Source organism: Rhinoraja longicauda, chromosome 8 (genome assembly GCF_053455715.1).
Source record: "Rhinoraja longicauda isolate Sanriku21f chromosome 8, sRhiLon1.1, whole genome shotgun sequence".
In the NCBI taxonomy this organism is placed as follows: domain Eukaryota; kingdom Metazoa; phylum Chordata; class Chondrichthyes; order Rajiformes; family Arhynchobatidae; genus Rhinoraja; species Rhinoraja longicauda.
The window spans coordinates 28,334,252-28,344,703 of NC_135960.1; positions in this window are offsets into that span (position 1 = coordinate 28,334,252).

Genomic DNA, 10,452 nt, shown 5'->3' on the forward strand with positions numbered 1-10,452 from the left:
GATGTTGCGGAGGTTGAGGAGGGCAAGGTACAAGTCAGAACTGGCAAGCCGACAACGTTCCATCAGTTCCTTCGCGCTGCGGACAGCGCGCTCTGCAAGTCCATTGCTTTGCGGGTACTCGGGGCTGCTGGTGATGTGGCGAAAGTTCCACAGGGTGGCGAAAGCGGCAAACTCCGCGCTGGTAAACTGGCTGCCGTTGTCGGACTGGAGAGATACAGGGGAACCAAAGGTAGAGAAGTGGCGGCGAAGCTTCCCGATGACGGCAGCAGACGTGAGGGACGGCAGCAGGTCCACCTCGAACCAGCTGGAGTAGGAGTCCACCAGGACCAGGTAGTGTTTGCCACGCCACTCGAAAATGTCGGCGGCAACAGCCATCCACGGCAACTCGGGAGCCGGCTGCTGCAGGAGAGGCTGGCGCTGCTGATGAGGTAGTAGGCGGTTGCAGGCAGCGCAGGCGGAGACCCTGTCCCGGATGTCCTGAACCATGCCAGGCCAGTAAAATTGTGCTTGGGCCTGGGATAAAGTGGCCTCCACCCCGGGGTGTCCGTTGTGGGCAGTCTGAAAGTAGTGATCTCGCAGCGCGGCCGGCACCACGACCTTGTGACCCTTCACCACCACGCCCTCGTGCAGCACCAGTTCATCCCGAACCAGGAAGTAGGGCACGGCACCAGCCGGCAGGGAAGACCGTCGGTCAGGCCAGCCACGGCGGATGACGCTCTCAAGCTGTTGCAGGGCAGGATCAGCGGCAGTGTGTGTGACCAGGGACTGCATCTGCCAAGATGGAACGATGTTGACGTTCAACACCATCAGGTCAGCCGATTCGTACGGATGGCGGGAAATGGAAGGTAGTGGGGCACGGGACAAAGTGTCTGCCACGAACATCTCCTTGCCCTTGCGGTACACGATATCGAAGGTAAAGCGCTGAAGCTGCAGCATCATTCGCTGCAAACGGGACGAGGCTGCGTGGATGGGCTTGTTCAAAATAGAGACCAGCGGTTGGTGGTCAGTTTCGATGGTGAAGGTGTTGCCCAGAACGTAGTCTTTGAATTTGGAGCACGCGAATACCACGGCAAGGAGCTCCTTTTCAATCTGGGCGTAGCGCTGTTCAGCAGGGGTCATTGTGCGAGAGGCATAGGAGACGGGCAGCTGCCGGTCGTCATAGAGCTGCAGGCAGGCAGCACCAAGGCCGAACCGAGATGCATCGCAGGTGAGGACGATTGGCCTGTTCAGGTCGAAAAACTGCAAAGTGGGGGTCCGTGCGAGTCTGGACTTCAGGGCCACGAAGGTCGACTGGTGGTGCGGGAGCCAGACCCAGGCATAGTCCTTCTTGGCCAGCTCCCTCAGGGGGGCACTCAGTTCGCTGAGGTCGGGTATGAACTTGCCTAAGTAGTTGACCATGCCCAGAAAGCGCTGCAGGCCGGGCACGTCAGTGGGAGCGGGCATTTCGGTGATCGCCGCCGTCTTCTCGGGGTCTGGCTTCAGGCCCCCCGCCGTGAAAACATGGCCAACGTAGGTGACTTCCTCAACGCGGAATCGACACTTCCGTTGATTAAGTTTGAGATTGATCTCACGAGCCCTGTCCAGGACTTGGCGGAGGTGTCGGTCGTGCTCAGCGACGTCCCTCCCGTACACCAGGATGTCATCCACAATGATGGCGCACGGCAACCCGGCAAACAGCTGCTCCATTGTACGCTGGAAAACCTCGCTTGCTGAGTTGATCCCAAAAGGCATGCGGAGGAAACGGAACCTGCCAAAAGGTGTGCTGAAGGTGGTCAGGAAGGAGGAACGTGCATCCAAAGGGATCTGCCAAAAGGAGCTCTTGGCATCTAGGACCGAGAAAACTGTGGCTGGACCGACCTGTGCCGCGACGTCCTCCACCGTCCGCATGGGGTAGTGCGGGCGTTTGATAGCCAGGTTCAGGTCTTTTGGGTTGATGCAGATCCTGATCTCGCTCGCATCTTTCTTGGCAGCGACCACCATGGTGGAGACCCACTGGGTGGGGGCACTCACCTCCTTGAGGATGCCCATGTCCACCATGCCACGTAGTGTGGACTCCACGCGGCCCTTCATGGCAAAAGACACACGGTGGGCCGGTCTAACCACCGGGTTGACCCCCGGGTCAACAACGATCTTGTAGGCACAGGGCAGCTTCCCCAGGACGTCATCAAATCGGTCGGGATACTCGATCAGGGGGTCCATGGGGGCCTGCACCAGGTGGATGTCGCGGTGGAATGAAACCAAGCCAAAGTCCTGGCATGCACGGGCGCCCAGCAGGGTGACGTTGTCAGATGCTAGCAGGAGGAACGTGAGGGGCCGAGAGGTCTCCAGAACAGTACAGATAACCGTTGCCTTCCCCACGGCAACCAGAACACCTCCCCCATAGGCATGAAGGCGGGAGTCGTCAGGAGTAACCCTCTCCCCCGAGCTTATCTGCTCGAAGAGGCCAACAGACATAACATTTGCAAAAGCACCAGTATCGACCTTCGCAGGGAAGGAGTGTCCATTGACAGTAACATGCACGGAAGGATCCGTTATCAACGCAGGTGCACCCAAAAGCGAAAACACTGTATCTGGATCGGGGAGTTCCTCGTGTTGGTACTGGGAACCGGTTGCGCTATCACTGTTCGCAAGGTTGTTTAGACTCCTTCTAGGAGCAGGGACAGGTCTCCCACGAGAACGACAAGCTGCAGAAAAGTGGTTCAGTTTCCCGCAGGAATTACAAGTTTTGCCCTGCGCTGGGCAAACGTTAAACTGGTGTGACGAGAAGTTGCAGTTTGGGCATCGGCGAGGGGTGACCGTAGTGGGCGCGGAGGGGGCGACCCTGGCCGGCGGGGCATTTAGCCGCCGGCGGCCGGTGAAATTTATGTCATGGGACGCCGGCCGAGATACTGAGGCAACAGCAGAGGCCATGCGTGCGGCATGTACGGCGTCCTTTAGCGACAGGTCAGGCTTCATCAGGAGCTCGTCACGCAGCTTGGAGTTTAGGAGACCGTTGACCAGGACGTCCCTGATCATCTCGTCGGGTGTGATCGTTTCAAGGCGGCACCGCCGAGCCATATGCCTCAAAGAAGCAATGAAGGCGTCAACGTGCTCCCCTGGAGTCTGACGACGCGTGAAAAAGTTAAAACGCTCAATAATGTTATTGGTGGGTATATCACACAGGGCAGTGAACTTGGCCATGAGACATGCCGGGTCGTTGCGGTCCTCCGGAGGGACGAAATCGAACGAAGCATAGCGTTCCATTGCCTCCGGACCAGCCAGGTTGAGGAGCAGGTGAGCCAGTACCGCAGGATTTGCATCAGGATGGGCAATCGCGATATAGTGTTCGTAGTCCCGCTGGAAGACAGTCCAGCGGTGCACTATGTCCCCATCAAAAACGAGCGTGTCCGGACGACGACACGAGGGAGCCATGGCAAAGTGGAAGGAGGGGACACAACTGGGAGGAACAAATAATAAAATAAAACCGATCAACAGGAGACGCAAGTCTACCGCTCTGACACCATGTAAAAGGATGTCCCTCGTACGCAGAGTCTTTTACTGAATAGGTTTATTAATTGCACTACACACATTATGCCCTAGCTGTCCGTGGTCATCACTGGAACTAGAGAGCGAGCTGAAGGTGGGGAAGCTACAATTATACAAGAGACCGTGGGGAGTGGTTAGTAGTGGTGAGGTCACTATGTTAAAGGAACATGCACTGATCTACAGGGCAGATGTAATTAAATTTTTGCTTGCAGCAGCATCACAGACAGATAGAATCAGACAATACACAAAAATATAAATTATACATAAATTACATATAAATCACACAGAAACTCTGCAAGATGGTAAAAGGAAAAAAACTGCGTAAACAAGGCAGTGATGCAAAAACACAATTAGAAAATAAATGCAGTGCAAGAGGTGGTCCAATAGTATTCTATTGTCAAGAAGCTGATGGTTGTAGGAAAGTAGCTGTTCCTGTACCTGGTGGTGTGGGACTTCAGGCTTCTGTACCTCCTGCCCAATGGAAGCAGCGATAAGAGGGTATAGTTCAGATTGTGGCAATCCTTGATGATATACCCTCCCACATCCTCCTATCCACTCATCCCCCTCCTTCCCTGACAGGTTTTCTGGAACTCCTCACCACATTCCTCCCGATCCCAGGCATGAGGAAGAACCTTTCCCTTCCCCATTCCTTCTCTCTATTTTCTTTGATTTAGCCAGTTTTCTAGCTATTCTACTGCAACCCTCTTTTGCTCCATTCAACAATGTAACAAGCAACATTTAGTATTTTAAAACTTGCAGTAATAAAAATAAACGGTTATTAAAAAGGCTATTATTTTTTAAAATCCTGCAAAAAAAAAGCTTTGTTATTGTGAATATGAAACTAACTCCAAGCCCCCTTTTCCCTGGTGATCTGTAAAACACAAGTTTCATAGGAATGCAACTATTGTATTATAGCAGAACTAGCTACATCTGGCTACATCTAATGTCGTCAAAAGCAGAAATATTTCTGTTTTAGTATTATCTTAACATAAGAAAAAAGTCAACATTACCATTAACCTTTACCAATAAGTTAGGATTGTAAACGCCACTTCTGCGTAGCGTTTTGGTTTTAATTGCTGGGGTATAAATTAAAAGAGCACAATGTAGCACACAATTTAGGTGCATGTATATACAAGGTAAAGTGTGAGTAACAGTGTGAAGTTTTTAATATTCTATGATAAAAATAACATTCAATCCATCGAGATTGTAAATGGCAGAGATTAAAAGCAAGTGATAAGGAGAGAGTTTAATTATGGAGATTCTACTGGAGCAGAACTGCTGATGAAAGTTAATGAAGGTTTAAAAGATTATGAAAAGCAATGATAGGGTGGAACGGTAAAGGCCATCCATAAGATGGCTGGCGCTTACAAAAGATCATTGAATTTGCGAGATAAAAAGGTGTGATCCTCATCTCGTAGCCTAGATCCTGCATATCTAGAGGCACTGTGTTATAAGACTGGAATTAATCTGGAGAATACACAGAGTCTTTTACCAGGGTAGTGGTGTCAAGAACTAGAGCATATAGATTTGAAGTGCGAAGGGCAAGATTTAATAGGAACCTCAGGGGCAACTTTTTAACTCAGAAGGTATTGGGTGTTTGAAATGAGCTGTCAGTGGAAGTAGTTGAGGCAGATACTATAATGGGTTTTTAAAGGCACATGGACAGGTACATGGATAGGAAAGGTTTAAGAGGGAAATTGGCCAAACGTGTGAATAGGGGCCTAGCTTAGATGGGGTATCTTGGTCGGCATGGATAAGATAGGGCAAGGAGCCTGTTTCTATGCAGTATGACTCTATGATTCTACTGGACCTATAGAAAACTGTTCAATTATCTTGTCTCTGCTCCAGGAGCAAGACCATCCCAACCCCTAAGGGCAGGCACAGACAATATTGATGTTTGTACATATTCGAAGACCAAGCTCTAAGTCATCAAATCATTGATTAAAACGTACAAGAGAATGAACATGTTGAACAATAAAAGATCCTCTGCCAACTCTGTCTTCTGGCGAGGAAGATTAGCCACAGAGCTCTGGAAAATATGGCCCACTTCTCATATCTTAGGCGCACCTCAGAGTATACAGACAACTGTCATAAAATTCACTATTGCCTTCACTGTGCCAGGATAACATAGGCTTACTAAAAAATGGATTTTGAAGTAACCGTACCTCAAACCTGATGCAAAACATAATGCCCGCAGACCAGCAATGAACCGTGCCCTCCTGTGTGTGTCTGAAACTGGGACTAATCACAGTTGGAATCCGAGGACATTGGAGAAACACCACAAATGCTATCCCAGCTAATTCGCCCAAATCAATTGGCAGGATAAGTGAACCCTTCTCACTTGACCCATCAGTTGAAGAGTCTGTTGGACTCCCTGTCACCTTAGAGTCTACAGAACTGCAGAGGAGGCAAGTAATCCTCAATCTTAAGAACAGCCTGACAACAAAGAAGACCAATAAATAGCATCATGGTCATGGTCAAGCATTCCTGTCATGAAAAAAAACTGGACTAACCCATTTGACCAGTGCTGTAAAAGACTCCAGATGGTACATTTCATGTATCTGTCTTCACTTGTGCCCACTCATTCCTGTGAAGAAACATTTACTCCGGCTGCCAACAACCCAACACCACCAACTGTCAATGAAAATGAGCAATGTGAAAGCAAAATATTACAAATTCTAGAAATCTGAAATAAAAATGGAAAATATGGGAATATACTCAGCAAGACAAGCTGCTTTTATGGAGAATTCATATCAATGAATTTTCAACAAAACTGGAAAACATTACGAGTTAAATAAATCTTAAAGGGCAGTGAAAGGGAGAAGATAAGTGAGAACACTGGGGAAAGCCCATTATAGACAGATAAGGAAGAGAGATCAAATTACATTACAATTATTTTCCTTTTTTTCAAACTGAGCTTTTATTATTTGGTCATCCCTTTACCAATCCATCTCACTATCTGGGACTCCACCCAATTAGTTGTCTAATCTCTCCTGCCCTCAACCCTATCAAGAGCATTGCCTCCATTCTCTTATCACTCTGTACCTTAGAACTTGTTTTATTCTTAATGGTCCCCATTTCATGAAATGTCACTAACTTTAAACGTTTTCTTGTTTTTTTTTTCTCTCCAGAGTTTGGTCCACTAGGTTTTTCCAGCATTAATTGTGTTGATTTAATATTACCCATTCAATCTGAAGCAAAAATATAACAATCATATTACATAATAAATAAATAATTGATCTTTTGGAGAAAGAGTCACTTTGCCATCAAATTTTCACTGATGGAAATTAATTTGAGCAAAGTGTGGCTGTCTTCTTTCTGCTCAATATGCTTGAGTCTTAATATTCCAATATGCAAACATTCTGATTCTGAAAGAGACTTCCATTCTAATAGTCCAGGTCAGATTTATAAAAGCAGGTGCTGAAATGGGAATATTCTTTCATTTTCAGCAATGGTCAGATATTTTATGAAACACAGGAACATTTCCAGGACAGAGTAATTTTAATGTTGAATTTTAGGAAAGTCTTAAAAACTGCCGAACCACTCATGAAAAGGACATCTTTGTGTTTTTGACCAGGAATAGATTGTGAATGTTTGGAAATATTGTCAATCTTTGATCTTCAACTTGTTTTTCCCCCCACTTAATATGGTTTACTGTGCACATGATAAATTTGTTTCTAATAAAATGTCTAATTCTTTCATCCACATAGGATTCATGTAGATTATGTATTAAATGGCAAAGTTCTAAATAATAATGTTTGGCTCACTTTGACAATGCTTGAAAAAAGCGTGTATGAAATAAATGGGTAAACGTTGACCGATTGGAGGAATAGTAACATAATTTGAGTCTCTGCCTGTCAATGGGATCCTGACAATAATCAACATTACTGCTCTATTTTACATAGAAAGTCCACTTGGCTAATTCCCAGCACTAACGACCTGACAAGGAATGGGCTATAAAGACTTGAGAGAAGATGTTGGTGGGAAATAAAGGTCAATCTAGAAAATGTACATAGGGCCACAGTTTTGACCAAAAAATGTAGGAGTTAACGTGAAAGTTCTTCACATAATCAATGATCAATAGATATAATGGATTCCAGGGAAGAATACTGTTAAAAAAAAAAAACAGACATTAACCCGAAAACAGTTCAATGGAGACCTATGGATTAATTTGGGGTGGATGAATCAATATGGGCCAAATCCATTGATGAAAATTAATGTTAGTGAAACAATTTAGGAGCTTTTGCCTGGAACATAAAGGAAGAGTATAAAATATCCCACAGTTTCATCTGAGGAACATGGTATCCCAGTCCCCACATCTCCCTCCAGGGTTTACACCAATACTTTACATTTATGACAACATGGACACAATTATGATAGACTCAGTAGTTGCACTAGCATACATTTTGAGATGTTGCATGGATGAAGCAACGAGTAATGAGGAATGTCTTGCTGGAAGACTCAGCAGAGTATAAGACTTGGGATGAAATTTGGTCCCTTTGGACATTGCAAGTTAAGGACAGGTGCCCAAACTGGGAACAATTTAAAAGGTGCAAGGAATGGAGCTAATGAAAACCATAAGCCATAAGGCTTTCTCAGCCAGGTATCTGACTATGCATCAAAATCCAAAATGTAGGACAATCTGGGTGACTAAACAGGGATTGCAGCATTGGGCACCACAAGACAAATGACAATTCCATTGAAGAGGGCTGGCCTTCCAATGGAACACTGCACCTCCCAGTAATGGCTTATTGTTTTCACACATCCAACCACAATCAGCTTTTTAGTTTTTAACTGGCATAATTGTGCACTGATCAGCAAATACAAGCAAATGCAATGTCCCGCAATGTGATTCTTTCAACTGTCACACTAATTATCATTGATTGCCTCGCCATCAGGGTGCCATTCCAGCCGATGTCACATTAATCATGTAGAAGGCCCTGCAACATGACCTTCCTGTTAAAGAACCAGGACAACTAGGCCTATAATAATAAAGTGCATGCAGAAAATCCATTGACCCAGAGTATGAATGACATGATTCTACAATAGTTTTAAAGATCTTTGAATCTGAGCATTTGATACACATCTGCCAGATTACTCCGATAATACTTCCACCCCATTGGAGAGGGTGAATTTTAAGTTCCTTCTGTGATTTTGCATTGGTGAAGAAAAAGAAAGTATGACCATACCAAGATGAAGGACATGGTTGAGCTCCAAAGATTATAACAACAGATCGTCGAAACTTGACTGAACAGAATGTGGGCTGGCTCATGACCAAGGAGTTGGAATGAGGCCAGCAGCAGACCTGAATCAGGCCGCAGTAGGGGCACAAAGAAACATCAACTCCGGACAACATCAACAACGCGCAAAGATAAAGAAGGACCCTAGCAACGGCTGGAGAAAGGTAACAATAGGTTAAAGATTCAAAGGTCGCAACCCTGGCCAGCTTGATTTTTTGGCAATTAATAATAGTGTGTAAAATGTGTGTATGTTTAAGTAAGAGATAATTGCAGCTCCTTGTGTCATTATTACCAATCTATCAGGAGGTTTTAGACACCAAGAGGGCTTGAGGTGAGTGCAACAAACCCATCCACACATTTCATTGAAATTATAAGGTTACAAGGCATTTGCAGATATGTGTTCACTAACATTAATCTTTAATTAATAAAATCTAAGGTATGTGATTAATTGTTCAATGATGTAACTCTTCTTTGTATTTCCCTTCAATGCCGAATTTCTGACCAGTCTTGCTGGCTCGGTCACTCCATGCTGTGTTCCCAATCTGACTACCGGTAGATCACTCCCTTACACTGCTTGGAACTATCTGAAGACATGGAAAGCATGGGCAACTTGGGCCCTGGGGCTGTAATTGTAGTTAGCTCATGTGAGGGCATTATCAAAGGGTCAGTCGTGGAAGGCTGGATGCCAAAATCTGGAGCGAGGATAACATTTTCCAGCTCTATGTTGGCAGTGACACACTCCCAGGACTGGGCATACAGAAAACTCCCCATAACAGAACAGCTTCATGAATATCTCCTCATAAGCTTCTTTCCAGTCTCTTAAACATTAGTGTAGGAGCCATTTTGCATTTATTAGTTATTTTTGTATATTATATTATTTTGTATCCTGCTGTATTATTTTGGACACTAAAATGTTAATACTATGCTTACGTATGGGCTGGATGGAGCCTGAGAGCTTCCAGCTCCGACGTATTTGTTCAGTTCACGCGAAGAAGCGGCTGATAGAAGATCAGCCAGAAGAGGCTGCCGATAAAATCGGCTAAAAGAACCTGCTGATAGAAGATCAGCAAGAAATATCTGCTGGAGAGATAAGATCTGGCAGTTTGGAAAAATCAGGTAAGATACGGTAGGATATTAGATTTTTACCAAACTAATCAATAACAAGTTGGTGACAAGAGATATGCCAATATGTTATATTGCAACTTCAAATAAATGACTAACTTCAAATGAAACGTTGTGGAGATCTCTGTTGTTGATTGTTTGCGTCGAAAATATCGTTTAAACTATCCTACGTCAACGGCAGCTTTGGAGCTTGATAAGAAAGACGAGAAGTTGGCCGTAATAATGTAAAAATCTACCTAAGATGGAGCGATCAGCTGGAATTTACTCTTCAGGAATGTTCAGTCAGGCCTTGCCTTCGCAAGAGACAGTGTGAGATCTCATCTGAACTGGAGTGATTTATTGTAAAACCTTCCTCAGCCGGAGTGTATGGATCACGAGCTATCCTCGGTCAGAGAGAGAATAAAGTAAATCTGTCTCTAAAGAGACATTTAAAAGGAACTGGCTCTAGGAGTGGGGCGACTAACAGTAGCTGAAGCTTGTGGAGCGACGAACAGTAACTAAGATTGTTTTGTCACTAAAGCTTTGAAGCCAGAAACAGACTACTAAGAGTCTCTTGGCTGCGTTA